Source organism: Harpia harpyja, chromosome 10 (genome assembly GCF_026419915.1).
Source record: "Harpia harpyja isolate bHarHar1 chromosome 10, bHarHar1 primary haplotype, whole genome shotgun sequence".
NCBI classification, from domain to species: Eukaryota; Metazoa; Chordata; class Aves; order Accipitriformes; family Accipitridae; genus Harpia; species Harpia harpyja.
The window spans coordinates 35,021,885-35,039,854 of record NC_068949.1 but is presented as its reverse complement, the minus strand read 5'-3'; the positions used below and the strand labels follow the sequence as shown (position 1 = coordinate 35,039,854).

Sequence of the window (17,970 nt, the reverse complement as noted above, 5' to 3'; positions counted from 1 at the left end):
GAGGTATGCTGCTCGCACCAACACTTCTGATGGAGGGGTCTTTCACAGTTCTGGATATCATATCTGTGAAGATATCCTGAATCTCATACCCACAGATATAATATCGGAAGAACTCCTGATAAAAATCAAGTAAAATTCTGGTGACCTACAAAACAAGCCTGAAGGCATCACCCCCACTTGTCACTGGCCTACAACACTGGGAAGGTAAATTATTGCACACTAACATCATGTTTGGCTCTTCCTGTGAACTACAGCGGTGGCAGCCTCCCAAAGCTAGGGACAACAGCAGAGAGGAAGACCAGCAACATCCAGTCTGCTCTCACATAGCCTGCAGACCCCCCGTGAGAGCAGGTCTGTGATGGGGGGGAGTTTTTGACCTTCTGTCTCACACAGCCCATGGTCGGTGAGCACCAGCACACAGCCCGCTCTCTCCTCAGCTTGAGATGAATTGAGGTTTCAGCCACACATTTGTGTTCTGCTCCAGGTCTGGGGAGCTGCTTGCTGTTTTGGAAATTTGAGGGCAAGTGAACCAGCAGCCTTTGGAGACTGGTCAGCAATACCAATTCATACACCCAGACAACTGAATTGATCCAAGACAGACCATGTTTGGGAAAGGGAAATCTGCAGGGAATCAGCTTTGTTCAGCAGCAGGTGATGTAACGTCGCTGGAAAGCAAGATGGGCAGAGAGCTCTGATGCATCCTCTCTCTGTCACAAGAACAAGAACTGAGGATGGAGGATATTCATACAAACGTGGGAAAAAGCAGAACAGAGGGAGGAACAAGCAGACGGGGAGGAGGAGGTGCTGAAAACCAGCAGGGGAACAGGTCTTTCTGGGAGAGAGTAGAAAGGATTTCACATTGAGGAAAGCTGTCGCCAGTTATTTTTGTACAGATTTTAAAGTTCACCGAACCCAGCTCTGGAAGTTGCATGTTGTGTTTTTGGCTGGCAATATCAACATACCATATGGAGAAGTCTCAGTTTGAGATTTACAATATTGTTTGGATTTGATATTGACGTATTTTCATTACTGAACCTGCCTTGAATTGTATGTCCTTTTCTTTTGATGTATGATGGGTGAAACAAACCCATAAAAACAAAGGAGCAAAACCTAAAGACAACAAAAGAAACGCACAGGGAAATTCCTGTATTGTTAATTAGATGTGAAATTCATTGACTTTTGCATCCTGTCTTTAACAGCACCTACCAGACACGGTAGATTCCAGACAAGAGGAAGAGGAAAGAAATACTATACTACTGTAGATATCACAGATGCTGTTTCTCCATCTGTTTGTCCCATTATTATTGGACTGCTCCCCTGTTTTAGGGATTTGCTGAGCTAGTGGGGTAAAGGGGGGAACAGTCTAAAGATAGTCCTTACATTTACTGGTATAATAAGAAATGAAGGGCAACAGCTCCCACCTTCTATGCTCTGAGAAGATCCCTAGCAGAAAATAATCTGGAACAAAAACTTGGAATGAATGAAAGCATAGAGGTTGAAGGGAGTGAAACATACAGGGAACAGAAGAACCAGAGCTCCGAGAGACATGGGAGCTGAAACCACTTTCTAGTTTTTCTACTTGTAAAAATTTTCTCTTGTGATGTTTTACACTTTTGCTGAAATTATGCCTTATGTACTTTGAAAAGCTCAGGGCTTTTGCCACTCCAGACCACTGATCACAGCTGCCAAAAGCAAGACTGTCAGGTAATTAAATGCCATGCAGCTAATCTGCTGACCTGATCACAGTGCTTGGCATTGGAGCCTGGGGACCCAATCTAAGGCAAGGAGAACAACCATGGCCTTTCAGATCAGCCCAGCTAATGCCTGAATGGAGCTGCTGAGGAAGAGCAGGAAAAGTCAGAGGGTGGGTACAAGTCTCCAGCCCTGAGAACCACTGTTGAGAGAGAAGGGCAGCTTACTTTGCAGACCCATCATGCTGTAAGGACATCAGCTAATTACATGCATGTTGTCCATGGGGAATATGAGAATCCCAAGAAGCATCCTCTGAGCTGCATGGAGGAGCTGCAAGAATACAGGGGAAGTCTAAGGGAGGCCAGCTTCATGAGGACAAAATCAGCATTTGGGTATCTGAACCTGTTGTTGTTTGGGGTTTTGTTTGTTTGTTTAGATAATGTATTAAGATTGCAAACGTTTTAGAACATGAATACTGTTGACTACATTCTTCTTGTGCTTACCACCTTGTGTCCTTATCCTGGATGGGGTCTCTCATTGCTACTGTAATATGAAATCCAATATCCAACAGTATCCAGCAAACACCCTGGGCTAGATTTGAATCCAAGAGCTGTGCAGTGAAAGATTTTGCATTTTGTAAACCTCTCTTCAGCCAGCCACTGTCCCTAGTTGATACTTTTTGCTACAACCTGCACTTTAATAAACTATACTTTCCTCTGCTAATTACCATCAGCAGCATGAAATCAAACAGTAGTAAAAAGCCCTCCTACGCATCTCTTCCTCCTCCTTGCAAGCCCATGCCGCACCAAACCACATATTTGCATTTTCAGAGACTGCTTGCCTGAAATGTAATTGAAGACATACAGATCATCTGTTTACAGTAACAAATTACAGTAATTTCAGTGAGGCTTTCGTGACAATTTCACTCCTAACGTGGCTATTTTTGACATGCAGTTAAAACACAAGAAAGATGCTGGTGACATGATCGGAAAGCTTGCAAAACGTTAGATGAAGAAGGAATACTCTAGTAATCTTTGCTATAGATATAAGAAAAGCTATACTGAAAAGAGACCCTCTGTTCCCTTCCTGGAACTCCAGATGAGAAATTACGAGTACATGATTGCAGCACAGTACTGTGTGGTACTACACCGCTGTAGCTGGTTTGGGTCGAGCTGTGCAAGGGAGAACGCTGCTAGCCATGATCCTGCTCCAAAACCTCTTGAGCACCTCTCTAAGCAGCAACTCCGGTACTCCCCTCCCTTGGCATCTCCATCTATTTCTTAGCTGTTCTACAGGCTTCAGAGTATATCCATCTTCCAGGTAGCAGCAGGAGCCACACAACACAAGTTCAAATTGCTGCTTGATTCACCTCATGAGATTTTCTACTACTGGTTAGTCTCTGGTCTGCATTTATTAGAGCCTGGTGACGTAGGGTGCCCAGCACTCTGCCACAGAACCAGAAACATGAGAACCTTTTTCACTGGTCTCCTGTCACCACGACTTGCAGAAAACATGGTGTTGGTAAAGATGTGGAAAGAAGTGCAGACAGCAAAGGCAGTTATTCCAGTACGGTAGGAATCAGAGGCTCCCTGGGGAAACAGCTTGCTCATTACGCTGGGCAGTGGCAGAGAAACTTAGGGACCAGTGACCTATGCAGAACCAGGACTCTAATCTCCCTGTAGATATCCACTGGAGGAAAAAGCTCCATTGGATTCAGTATTTTAAAGGCTTTTCCTGTATAAGTGGGAAAAAGGAAAGGGAAAAGGCATAGACTCATTTTTAATTTACACTGAAGGTCACAATTAAAAACTGAAGCTACATGTTGTGGGGTGCGGGGGGGGGGGGGAGGAAAAAAAAAAAAGCAACACTGCCCTTGATGATATCACTTACTTAGACATTGGTTGACATGACTGATATTCCACTAGCCTGCCTACTTGCTGCTCATTTCTTGATACTCTACTAGCACTTCTGAAAATTTGCTTATGTTGGAGTTGGAGCAGGGGAAAGAAAGAGGAAAAAAAACCTGCTGCTGAAAACTCAACACTGTCACTGTGCCCTCATTTCTAATTGTAAGAGCATTTGTGCAACACCAACCCAGCTCTGTCATCTCATAATCTTTAAAGGCATTCATTACCACAAGCACTGTTGAGGTAGGAAGCAATCATATTGTCCCCATCACAGAGCAGATTGAACCACTGAGGGATTAGATAATTTGCCCAAAGACAGCTGAGACAACTCAGGTCTGCCAAGCCAAGGCATGGTGCTATACCACCTTCTGACTGGTTCAGCTGAACTCTGTTCCTTTCTATTTTCTCCCATGCTTTCAGAATATTCACCAATTTATTCTAAGTTTTAAAAGAAATTAAAACAAATATTATTTGCAAAGAACAGTTTTTTAAAATCAGAAGTCACAGCTGAGTATATCAAATCTTGAAAATATTAAAAGTCACTCTGGAACCCAAATTTTCCTTGAATTTCACTAAATGCTTAGTTGCATCTCTTGATCCTCAATTCAGTTCTCCCGTAAATTCTCTCTGATTTTCTGGCCAGAGATAACCTGAGTACAAGATATGTTTAGGTCTACTAAGTAATTGTTATCTGCAATGGCAACCTTAGATTTGGAGGAACACTAGAAATGCTAGTTTGGTTCAACTGATATGGTTATCCTCTCTGAAATCCATCTCTGCAAAACGCTCACCTGCTGAAGTCAAAAGAAATCAGCTTCAAAGTGGCCAAGACAACTTCGTATGTACATTAACTATCAATGTGACCTTCACTGCCATGGCACCTTCCTCTCGGCACAGATATGAGAACGTAAGACCCTCTCTGCTGTCTTTAGTGAGCAACTATGAAAGGGAAGAAACTGGCTAAAACAGCTTCAAGATCTTAAAAATACGCCATAGTCTAAGTCCTATTAACAGATTACTGCTGCTAGCAAAATTCTTTCTTTTCGTCATGAGGAACATTGATGAAATTATGTAGATTAATAGGATATAGCAAGTATTACTCAACTACTCTAACCCCATCAAAGTAGCCCAGTTATTCCTACAAAGTTGTTGATCACGTGGAGACAACTGGAAAACACAGTTGACCTTGAACACACACACACACATAACTATCAATTAACTTAAGATACTAAATGTACATATAAAATAGTATATTTGTAGACATGTGGCTATAATGAACTCCAGAAAGTTTCAGTATAAAAGTAGCCTGACAGGACAGAAAAGCAGCATCTTATAGGCAGAAAACAGTCCTGAAGGAAAGATAGTAAATTCTGACACCCGTATCAGAAAAAAATAGGACTTCAAGTCTTTCACTCTTCAGGCAACAACAGTTTATATGCAGATGAGACGTAAACAGAAAATTTCTATCAAAAGCCTGGAATTGTCCCATTTATAAGGCAGGTTAATTGACCCAGGGGAAATTCAGGTCAGCAAGAGAATAAAGCAGCCTTGCAAAACTGACTTTGTAATTTTCAGATTGGTAGATTTCAGTTATAATTTTGAACTTCTTTTCCCCATCTCCGACCTTCTGGCCAGAAATGAAATACTGATCTTCAGGAGAAACAGCCAGGTCAACCTCCCTGCACTTATCTGAACCCACTCACCATGTGGGAGGAAGGACAGTTCTGTGGTTAAGTCAACTGAGAGTCAGATTCTGTTCCCGGCTTCCTCTGTGACTGTGGGTGCCTAAAAATTATAAATCATTCTCCTGATAAAAGAGAAGCTGTAGAGGAATTTCATTCATCAGCATGTGCAAGCATGCTCAGATACCAGAGCATTAACATACGACAAAGTCTCTATGTGCAAAACATCTGTGTGTTTGGAGGTTCAACTCCCACTGCATTTGAGTTTAAGCCATAAAATTTATGCCAGATCTCAGACACGCCTCATACTCAGGTATGCTGTTGCAAAGATAGGATCAATGTGCACAATGGGATACAACATGGATTGTACTATTCTGCCACAATGATTACTAAAGTTTTTATTTGGCCCTCATAAAGAATTCTAATTTTTAAAAATACATTACTCAAGTGAAAAGAGAATCAAATGAAGATACCAGCCTGGCAGACAAAGCATTGCTGTCTATAGCCAACAATGTCCATTACAAACATGCAAAGCAAAAGGCTGTGAAGCATATACTGCTTCAGCTGTATTTTTACCTGTATTGCCTACAGGCATTTCAGTTTCCTATCTCTCACCTATTTATATTGTGTTTACAAGAGTATGTGAGCTGGTGGCAAGCTCTGCTATTTATCATGCTGAAGTTGAAAGGTAATCAGAGATTCTCCTACAACAAATAAATTGAGGTAGATAAGTCCTTAAAATGAGCCAGCAAACTCTCCTTTCTCTGCCTCTATTTCTGTAGCACACCTCTAAACAGGCAGCTCTGCTCCAGTCCACTGCAGAGTTCATTAGGAAGACGCTGCATGATGCATCAGATGTAGGTGTGCGTGGGAAGTTCACAGTTTCAAAAAGCATTTTGCAAATGCTTTTCTAAGCATGTGTAGTACCATTTGCCTCAGCTGTTTAAACCCTTGCATTCAGAGCTCTGCTCACCAGAGTACTTTACAGTACACAAGAAAAATTTAATTAAAGCTTCATAAATATTTCTGTAAAGAAAGCCAAGTGAATTCTGTGCAAGCAAAAGGAACCAAACTGACTGACATCTCTATGAGCTGAATTCCCTGGTTTACTTGCAAAGCAGACCGAGGGCAAACACAAAGCCAATTTTTCTCCTACACAATGTACATCAACCTGAGGAACCTTCTAGGAAAGGCAGGAAAGAATGCACCCATTCATTCATTCATTTTCTGTCCTAAGACTACCAGCTAAGGAGATATAGCTGGAGAGGGGGAAGGAAAATAATAACTGCGTGAGGCAGACCTCTGCCTATTACAGGCTTGATGAAGGCCACTAAATTATTTTAGATGATATTTATAAGAACCAAAACAAACAAAAAACAAAACCAGGAGGCATTCAAAAGCAAGCTTTCTAAAAGGGAAAGGATACGCACACCTACCTATCCTGCCCTTTGATGCTTCCTTCAAGAAGGGAGATGGAGAACAGCACAAAGAAACTTATGTGGCTGCTAGAGCCATATGAACATTTCCAGTAGCAGGAGTGCTTCAACTTCCAGATACATTGGGAGGGAAGTGACATTTATAGCCCTATTGAAAACAGAAATAAAGAAAAGCAATAAAGAGAACACTTGTTTAACCTGCCTTCCTTCCTCTCTTGCCTCCCCTTAACTCATATACCCTCCAGGAAGAAAGATTTGACTCTCCTTTGACTTTTCAGAACAGCTGGTCTGTCTCTAACAAATGAGATACCCAGAAGAGGAAGTTTAGGAGTGATTGAGCTGCTGAAGAGACCCAGCTGACCTCAGGGCATCGCCTCCCCTCTATTAGAGAAACCCAACCCTTCCTAAATGCCAAAGTTGAGACATTTCCCCACAGCAGTTCAGGGGAATCTCTGTTTTGTGGAATGTATCTTGCTAATATTTCTCATCATTGCTCAAATCTTGCTCTCCGTTTCATTTGAGGAATGCAGGAACAACTCAGCCACTGCTGTTTTGATCATTACACCACTGACAACTGCTGTGAGCCTTACACACAAGGGGCTATAATTTTAGGTAGAAATTTTAGAGTTGTTTCTAACAAGCAGTATTTTCTTACTTCTTTAGAGATTTGTCATTTGCTTAGTCATTTAAGTGGTGTTAGGTTTCCTCTAAGCAAAGGGAAGCAAGAATTTCAGATCAGAACAAGAGCTGATGCATTTCCAACCAGATACATAAAAAAACCTTTCATGTCAAGTGTTGCAATGAGTTGGGAGAGCTCCAGCATTCTGCACAGCGAAAAAAGACTTTCAGAGTTAATAGAGAGAGTAATACTGATGGCAGGCTATCCGCATCATTGTTCCACATTAGCAGTAGTGCAAAATGAGAGCCACGAAAAATGCTAGGGCAAGGAGAGGGACATGGTGTTTGTTAAGGGTTGCAGATGGTAGTTAAAATCTGTTAGCAAAATGCTGTGTACATTCCTTAAGCAGCTCAGTTCAAATAGCAAACACAAAATGCTACAGGAATCACACATTCCTCAAGTCATTTCCAACACACTGGCCTCGGCTAAGAAGAGGGGACCAAAAGCTCCTAATGAATGTGCAGATGGGTCTTTGAATGATGCTCCACACTCAGTATCAAAGGTGGTATAGGGTCTGCAGCAACACTTGTCAGAAATGTTGTCCACCTGACTGAATGACAAAGGGGGATGCTTTAATTATTATTGACAGCAGCCACTTTTTGTAGGAGCTCCTAAGTTTCTTGAAATTGTACCCAAAGCCCTTAGACTGTCCAGAGAAGTCACTCTTTGAAATGCCTCATTGTGAAGCTCCCAACCATACATCTGCCATCACTGTCCCTGCATCCAGTTGGACAACTTGGACATCATTACATCAAGTCACTGAACTCTATACCCAGCTCCTATTAGAAATGAGCTTGCAGTGGCAAATTTAGATCTTCATGCTGCTATAAACTGGCAGATATTCAGATGCAAGATCTGAGCCCTGTCTCCTATTTCTAGCAGATGCGTGAAAAAGTAGCTTGAGAGAGTTAAGCAGTGGCAGTCTTTAGTTCATGCATATGCTGCCATAACATACCATGAAATTATCATCTAGCAATGACTTAATCTGTGACCTGAAAAGTATCCCCTTCCCCAGGAGGGGGAAGCAATACTGTCCAATCAAAAGCTGTCACTCACAAACCATGTGCAATTAGCTAGAGGCATGTTGCTACTGATAATAACTATAATGAATCCCAAGCAGAGACACCTTCCCTGGTAGGCTGCTGTTTGGGCTTGAAAAACAGTTTCAGAATAAATAAAAACAGAAGCCATCACATTAGCTACTGATTTTTCACCTCCTACTCAAGCACTCCATAGAGATCCACTCTGGGATCTGTCAAAAGCAAGCAATTACTCTCAATCAAAGATATCTGGCATGGAGGGAGTGAGTTAGTGCATTCCTTGGGGTGGGTGCATATTTTTATACTAATTCAGATAATGGAGCTAGCTTGCTGAGTGGGAGAGAACTACTCATTTCCAAGATTGCCTCCCAGCCCCCCTTCCACTCCATTCCTTGATTTTTAACATACACCTACTGTTTTATGACTGGTGCATTACACATAACCAGCTCCTGAGGTGACTGCTCCTGGGTAATAGGAGAGAATTGCTCACATTCCAATGTTGGGCGAGTTGATTTTCTTTCTTTTTTTGTATTGCATATAACAACATGTATATTACACTGCACTGCAGCAAACCCACATTTTTTTCCTCCACCTCCCCTCAGATCACACAATTTAGAAAGGTAACTGAGAATGCCAGGAACAAAGAAATCAGATGATGCCGTGTTACAGAAAGATCTGGCCACAGCTTGTGCTCAGCTCTTCACAGCTGGTCTCAAAAGGTACCAGACTGGTGACCAGTTATCTCAGCCAAAACCGTTACAGGAAAAGAACTGATGTCTGACTTCAAGCTGACATTTCTGACATCTCTGGCCAGGGCCTCCAAGCCGATATCCTGGGCTGACAGCTCGTCTGGGCACGTACTAACTTCTCTCCCTTTTGCTAAGCCAGCATTTGTATTTCTGGTCCCTTTCACTTGTTGTCAGAGGATAGAGTGAGTCAAGAGAAAGCCTGTGCTGGCAAGCCAAGACCATTCCAGGCATACTGCTGGTACAGGCAGCTTGTTCCAAAAGACAGCCAAGACCTACAGCCCCCTTTCCACTTCCAGCTACCTCAAACCCGTTACTCTCTGCTTGGGTCCATTAGACTGTGTGTAAAGTGATGTTGTATCTCTACAGCCTCACAAGAATTTGATGGTGTTTGTAAAAAGCTTTTTTGTTATAAAATACTAAAGAGTAGTGTTGTACAAAGTAACTTATTTGCCGGTAAGTTCTTTTTGTAATCTTATTAGTACAATCTAGCAAGAGGGAAATATTTAAACGTTATTCCCAAATAAGGCACTCCCCTATTAAGCACAGTACATCAATTATGCCATGTTATCAGTTATGCCATGTTATCATTTTCAGCCTCCTACCCTAGATGGCATAAAGGTGCTTTCCTGGAAGATAATTTACTAGACCTATTTTTGTTTAACCCCAAAGTTTCCCTTCCTTCCACTTTTGAGTACACATTCTCCAGAACAGAATTAAAGAAGTATTTACCCCAGATAGCTGAAGCACAATATGAGTGAAATGTCTTTCTAGCTTTATCTGTGCTAGACAGCTGGCAACTGTGGATGTCTGTGGCATCCAGGTAGAGACATTTTCAGGGGCTGCTACTGGCAGTAAGCTGCAGCATGAGAGCCTGCAATGTAACAGGGTTTAGTTTTTTAGTACAGAATATCTCTCTTCCAAAAACCCCATGTCCCTTGCCAGCACAGTGTTGCCTGCTGTACACCAACTGCATAAGAGCAAATAAATTACAGTGGCACATCCAAATCTCAGTGTTCACTACAGGGAAACCTTGTCAGCAAATTTCCCCTATGGGATACATAATATGGTCTTCAAATACATTATCACTAGTAGTAGACAGCTGGAAGTCAAACAGCAGCTATAAAAACCCTTTGAGATACAACAGTGGCACCTTACAAATGGGTATTGTTCAACACCTGTTATCATTCTAACACTTTATTTTCTCTCCCATTATGAATCACACTGGTTTTCCCTGACAGAACGCACAAACCAAGCAGGTAAGGTAGCTGGCCAAAGAAAACAATTCTTAGCTCTGTGTAATTTCACAATGAAGGTAATTAGTCACATCCTTGCTCTTATCATTTAAAACAATGCAGAAGAAAGAAAGGACCTACCTACCACTGAAATTTTATTTAGATCAAGATAGATGAGACTTAAAGACAATAGTAATCTTACAACAATTTGGTGTTCAAACTTAATCCAGAATAAAGGCAGGACTGCTGTGATTTACCTTCTTCAAAGATTTGCCTTCCAAGTAAAAGACGTTAAACTAAAGGAGGTACCATTTCTCTAAAATATTATTAAATATTAAAACATTAAATTATCATGGAATATTGTGCAGATAAATCCTCAGATTTTCAGAAAAAATACAACTCTACTATGAAAAAGAGAGGAACAGCTATTTCTGAGGTATCATGTCAGAACAAACATGCAAGAGCAGAAGAAGAAGAGGGAAATATTATGGAGAAGGAGAAAAGCTCTTAAATTTGGCTGTGCAACAAGAAAACAAAAATTACTCACTTCTCTCAACCTAAACTATGCTGAGTTTTTCTCTCTTATATAAATTTAGGCTTCCAATCCAGAGTCAGACCTACATTAGCATCACAACACTGAGTCACTCAGCTGACTGACGCAGATATACTGAGTTCTCCAGCTGAAGAACTTCAGCCTTTCCCTATTAAAAACAGAAACAGTCTTCCTTTCTTTTTTTCTTTCTCTTAAACATACCGCTCCTCTTAGGAATATCAATAGCTTTAAAATGATGTAGTCTAAGTGTCATAACATAGAAACTAAATTATCTTCTTGGACAATAACCAACCTGCAACCTGAAAACAAATGTTACCTTCTGTGACAGCCTGGTTCATTTAAAGTTTAAAACCTTTTTTACCCCTTTGTCCAACTTCCCACAAGTAAAGTAGAAGCCTATCCCATAAACTGTGGTCATGGGAAAAGCCACTGCTAAAGTATTATAATTCCCAACTACTGCACTTCAGTTTTAGTGTGAAAGATTAAGAAATAATCCCCATTGCGCTATTATTCCCGACCTATTGAAGCCTGAAAGTTAGTTAGCTGTGAAAGGCTAACAAATATTGGAGGTACTAACAAAAACGCTATTTTGTAACTCACTTCAAGACATTCTGACCACAGTAGTTGCTGTAATGATGTCTCTTGTTATTGTGTATATCCAATGAAGGGGATTTAAATGAAAAAATGTAACCTAATTGTGTATCTCACCACTGATTAACCAGCAGTTTGTCTCTTAAGCCACTCCTAATAAGCAAAGAGTAGCTCTTCATCATCCTAGCAGATGAGAGCACTTTTCCATTAAAAAGTCACTTGCCCATAAATCAGAGCTTATCAAAAGCAACATTTGACGTGTGCAAGCAGAGGAGTAAGAGAGGAAGTCAGTGAGCGAGCAGCAGGCTGAAGGAGCACACAGAAGTGTGCTATACACTGGACCAAATGTGCATATCACACAGAGATTCAGCACAGCTAATGACATCTTTTCTTGCCAGGCATTAAGATCCCATTAACTGGTGAATCATTCTACCATCTGCAAAAAGCAGGTCCTTCCTCCGCCCTCGCCTCACTCAGGACAAGTAAAGGGGAAGCTTGAAAACAACTTTCAGCTCTTTTAATTTGTTCTTATGAACAATTTCATTGTCTCCCTTGGTGATATCATTGGTGATATCTCCAGTTCTCTCTCAATGAGATTTTACTACAGTGTAATGTAACACACAGAGACCAACAGGTTTCCAAGCTGCATATACACCAGCATTCAGAATGACAACCAAAACTGACAGCTGCATAGACAAATAGATGGTTTCATGTTCATTGCCATTAAGCAAAGCAGCATTCATTTTAGAGCCAGGGCTGAAGAAATACAAAATGTTACAACAGAGCATCAAGTTGGGAGACTAACAAATAAAATGGAATCTAGCTACCTGCTAAGCCCCCAGTCATCTTGCAACTTCCAGAGACCACAGGAATCTTCTGGCATGCCAGATACAAAGGAGGGCAGTTTTGTTTGCAGGTCAGTGCCTGCCACACAAGTTCTACTTGGTGGTTTGGTGCTCTGATGCCATACAAACACCTAGACAAAGAAGGAACTCATGTTGCCGGTCTATCTTGAGCTGCCAGTTGATAACCACGTGCCAGGAACTGCTTCTCTCCCTCGTTCCAAGGAGGCCAATTAGTCACTCATCAGGATGGCCAGACCTAGGACCGTTACAGTAGTGAGTTACTCGTTCAAAAGTTACTGTGAGTGTGGCTCTCCAAGAACTTCCTTAGTAGAAGTCCACATCCCACATCATTGCCACCAGAGTTGGCACGGCTGTTTGGACACCCACACAGACAACCAGACCAGATAACTGATCCAGATGAAAAAAAAAGGTATTTTTTGTTGTGCTAGCATCATGGGGAACCTGGCATAAAAGCTGGTGAACATGACTTCAGCAACTTTGCTGTAAAAAGCAAAACCGCAGCCAAATGATCTGTTTTAGCAAAGAAGTTGTTTGATTTTGTTTTTTCTTAAAGCTAATTTTCAAAATAGTTAAAGCTGCAATACAAACTCTGAGTTAGGCAGTACCTCCTCCCTCACCATCTCTTTTTTTTTTAAAACACTCATCTGGCTTCCAGATCAAAATGAGAGTGCCACTAATGGGTCTTGAAATCAGCTTAGGGGAAAAAAAAACCCAAACACCAACAAACCAATTCAGACAATCTAACTGATTTCACAGGCATTTAGAGAGACTTTTTGACACTTACAAGCAACAGCCCACAACAGGCAGTTGCCCCTCTAAATCTCTAAAACCTAGGGCTGCTTCCTCCCCACACCTGGTCAAGAACAAGGGGGGATGGAGCCAGTCCAAACACCCTCCCACCCTAGTGTTATTCACATTCAGGCTCTAATTTCTATCAAGATAAAGAAGATAATGGGGGTTGGACTAGATGACCTTTAAAGGTCCCTTCCAATCCAAAGTATTCTATGAGTCTAAGAGCATCACAGTGTTTAACACCTAGTTTTTCTAGTCATTTCCCTTGAGACCCATATTTAAATAAACAAGAATTGAAACAGGAGAAGGGGGAGGCTTGGGTTGCAGTTGCACCAGTTGCAGGGACTTCACACTGAATTGAACATGACACTCAAAATTGTTGTTAGCTGCCTCGTGCACCTGAAGGATCATTTCTATCTCAAGAACAACTTTTGCAGACTTTGTGTTTTTGCAACTGACTTTGTTTCTCTGTATAGAGACAACAACTAACTTAGCAAACTGTAGATATTGTTTAGCTAACATGCAAGCTTACTCATGCTTCATTATGGCACGAAGCATCTAATCTCTTCTTCACTTTACATTATAAAGAATGCATCCATGAGTTTTTTTGTTTTGGCTTTAAAGAGAGCATCATTAAGTGCTGTGCCAAGAAACCTGATTAAGACACTATTTTAACTTGTAAGTTCTTCTAAAACAAACATTCAATTGACAGCTTTAAGTAGATGACAAATGAACTCTTTTAAAAGAACATTTTAAAATCAAGGAGGTAAACCAATTCTACCCTGCAAGAAGAAGAAAAAATTACCAATTCATTAAGACTAGTTTGATATACATTCATTCAACAAAGAAATGCAGATTGTCACAGCTGTCTTAAGCAGTGATTACAAATGAGTTATTCAGAAGTACTATCCATTCCTTGATAAGAGTTATTCAAGTTATTTTACTACCCTCGAGTACGACGGCAGTGCACTGACAGTCTCCCGATAGTTCCCCAATGTCCCCCGCAGCTGGAAGTGGCAACTTTGCACCTTCTGACAGAAGCTCCTGAGAACAAGCAGTATTGGGCTACTGTGAGCTATGCTCAGAGGAAAATGACATACTAAAACTTTACTGAACTCTCCAGGAACCTGGGGTTTCCTTTTTTTTTACTTCTTTCTATTTCCTTATTCTAAGATTCCACAAATAATCCATTAATAACTTATTCAGTGATTTAAGTTCCCTTCCTTGATCACCATTCAATATTTCATGATGAGTGCTGCCAGCAGCAGCTGCTCAGGCACCTTAGATGATGCTGTTTGTGCTCTCTAATGGGATGAGTACCTCAGCACTGCACTTTACAGCAGTCACCACTGAAGAAGCCTCTGTGTCATTAGTGTGCCACGGACATCACCTCTTCATAGGATTTCTCTTTCCCTTCCCTGCCGTGTCCTCAGTTACCTTCAGCTTGTATGCTCACTCTTGTAGTTTCCAAACACTGTCCTCACTGTGGCCATAACAGCAGATGGAGGAATTCGGGGGGGGGGGGGGTGACGGGACTTGTTGCTATTCTCTCTGCATGTCGGTGCTTCCCTCAAACCACTATTTTGTTAACTGCACAGCAGCTAAGCTAATGCCTCAGTATTAGACTCACGGGATATTAGAATTACAGAGTGGGAAAAGGATATGAGTAGCAAGAGGAAGTGTTAATATAGCACGTTTAAAGCAGGTCTTTCTGTCCTCTTGCATCAGGTAGGTGTCAGTAGCCCAGCAAGATTTCTCATTTAAAAAGAAAAAAACTGAAAAAAACCTTTTTTTTTTGTAAAAAAACTGTAAAAACCACCTCAGGGAGCAAACAAACAACTTTATGCGCAAGTGTATGTGGCAGCTCTCCCTCTGGGAAAAGTTCTATTTTTCTCTTTGTCATTTATCCACCACTCAAACCTCCACATCCTCCCCACCCTTCAGCGGCTGCCAGTTCACACAGAGTTTTGCGACGTGATCGTCACCAATGCATCTCACAAGGCTTTATAATACCATCTTAATTTTCCACTCTAACCAACTTCTTCCCCCTTATACTTCCCACAGGGTGAGAATTTGAAAGAAACAAAAGAGGAGCCAGTCACCTAACTTCACATTTGCAATGAGTGGCTGCAGCCTGAGCTGAATCAGAGCCTTTTGAAATTGAGTCATTTTGCCTAGTTTGCTCTAGTGTGATAAGCTAGATGGGATAGAAATTCTATATATTATTACACAGAATTATTTCAAAACATGGAGCTAAGATAAAAGCAGAGTCCAGGGAGGGCTAATCTGTGCCTGGCAGCCCACACTTTAATCACATGCCGATTACTTTGTTAGTCATCTCTTCATCAGTGCTCTCAACCCACTCCTGCTCCTCCTGCAGTAAACTTTAATTAACCAAAGAAACACTGGAGTTACTCACTGAGAACAGAGAAACAGAAAAATGGAGGAGCTGAATGCCTCTCATCATAGGTGAGAGTGAATCAGTTTGGAAGTAGAGGAAAAGTCAACTCCTTAAACCAAAGCAGCAGAAATACCTGTCTGTGAGCAAACATTTTGAAACAATCCAAAAGGAAGATCTTTGTACCGTTGCACTTTCATGTTTCTTTCCCTGGCATATGTTTTGGGATAGCAGCTGGTCTTTTACAATAAATTAAACTGAGAAAAAAGCAAATAGAACAACACATGAGTCACCTGCATGGAGAGTTCACTAAAATCACTGCTGTTCATCTGCTGTGCATTATCCTTACTCTGATGGGACAATTGTTAGCTAAAAGCCAAAAACAAGCAAGTCACATAATAGCAATGTTTGTACTTTAGGCTGAGCCTTCAGCTCTAATTTTAGTGAGCTAGCACCACCCCTACATGTCATGCTGATTACCACAACAGTAACAGCATCTGTCATGCTACCAGCAAGTAACATCTGAGGTGTTATGGTTTTGTTATGCTCTTAGGGATAATAATTAACCATCGATGGAAAGGAAACCACTGCAGCAAAGGATGATCCCACTGTACAACTAGTTGAACAAGTTGTCATGACTTGCCAAAGAGAATCCGTGGCAGAGCTAAGGTGTTATCCTCCTGGATCACCATCCTTGCACCAGCACTAGCACTCTTCCCTGCCACATCAAGCCGGGCAGCATGAGATCTGGAAGATGATTAAAGGAAAATAAGGTCCTGGCTCTTCAGCTGGGCATATTTCCACATCGTTCCTGGAGTGCAAAGAACCTAGTAGATTACTTTAGCTATTAGGTAAGTATCAGAGAAGCGAAAGAGTCTGGCAGGTCCCAGACTCTACTGGGTTTTACAATAGCAGCCAGTACCCTGAGTCACACGGAAGAGCTGTGCTTTGGACAAAAGCTGCCTATTAGCCTTGCATGCTCATAAGAGATTCTGCATAGCATCCTGCACCCAGCATGCACCTGGCACATTTGCATAATTGGCAGTATTAGAGTAGAAAGAGGATTATGAAAACAGTGACTGAGGCAATATTCAGCTCCAAATGGATGTGCTGCTACTAGCCGGCTATAACAGGCTGCTGATAGAATAAGCTTTAGATAGATTTGTCACTTCCTTGGCCTCATTGTCCCTTCATTCTTCTCCTAACCTCTGTATTATTCCATTAATGCCTCTCCCAGCTTTTCTTTCTTCCCACTTCTCACCAGGATCTACATTTTGCCCATCCATAGCACTCTGCCACTGCACCACTCTCTCCCTTTCCCCCACTCATGATGTGATGCCTCTCTTCATGCCACCATCTCTGCTTCAGCCACAACAGACCAAGATCAACTACACCAGGATCCTGCTTTTGACAGCAACTACTGGCAGATACCTGAGAAAGACAGCAAGAATCAGCCTCTTTTCCCTCCACTTGTGGAGCCTCCCCACTTCTTCTGCCCCTCACCTTGCTGTCAGCCAGCACTTGCTCTCACACCTGATCATGTGAGGATACAAAAGATCCTAATAACTAGGTTTGAGAGGAACAAAAGGAAAGCTTTACAGGAGCTTGCCATCTGGACAGTGCTTGGTATAGAGCTGTCACTCAGTGCCACGTTCACATGCCAACTCAGATCTATCATTAGAGAGACGCCTGTATGCATCGGCTATATCCACAGCTGAAGCAGAGCAAATCTCAAAGAATTAATCTCCATTTTTACACACTCTCTTTCCTCTCAGGCAATGCTGTAGAATCAGTGTCCCTGATCTGGCACTTCACGATGCTATTGCTGCACCCCGAACAGCAAAACAAGCATCAAAGGTAACGAGGCATGGCTCCTCCCAAGCACACTGCAAGAGGCAGGCAATTCCTTCTTACCATTAAGGCTCTTGCTCCCCTTAAACAATTTCAATTTTGTGGCAGCAAACTGCTATCTCCCTCCCCTAATCAAAATCCCACAGCAGTAAGTGCATTTAGCCACCTCTGTATTTCACAGTCCAGAAAAAGAGAGAATGACTGTTGTGTTGGCACAGGAAGGATATCTAGGCAGCCGCGCACAAACTTGCTGACCTGGCACAACATTCAGCTGTAATGCAGAACTATTTTCCCATGCAACTCATTGTTAGTGTTTAATTGTGAACACTGTAGAAAAGGCTAAGGGATTTGGAGGGAGGTTATGGGAAGCAGAGCATGATCTGGAATGCTGTTCTGCAGCCCAGAGAGCAGTCGGGGAAAGGCAGCAGAGGCTGCCTGGATAAATGGGGAAGGTTGAAAGAAACTAGCACCATGCAACAGCCTGTCTCCAAGCACAAATAAG

The 17,970-nt window shown here is 41.8% G+C and overlaps 1 long non-coding RNA gene across 1 annotated transcript; it reads left to right on the top strand.

Moving 5' to 3' along the window:
- Positions 1 to 863: 863 nt before the first annotated feature.
- LOC128147263 (uncharacterized) lies at positions 864 to 17,474 on the top strand. The gene is made up of 3 exons (XR_008236983.1): positions 864 to 1,864; positions 16,171 to 16,468; positions 17,393 to 17,474. It is a non-coding gene; the product is annotated as an uncharacterized LOC128147263 (long non-coding RNA).
- The last annotated feature ends 496 nt before the right edge of the window (positions 17,475 to 17,970 follow it).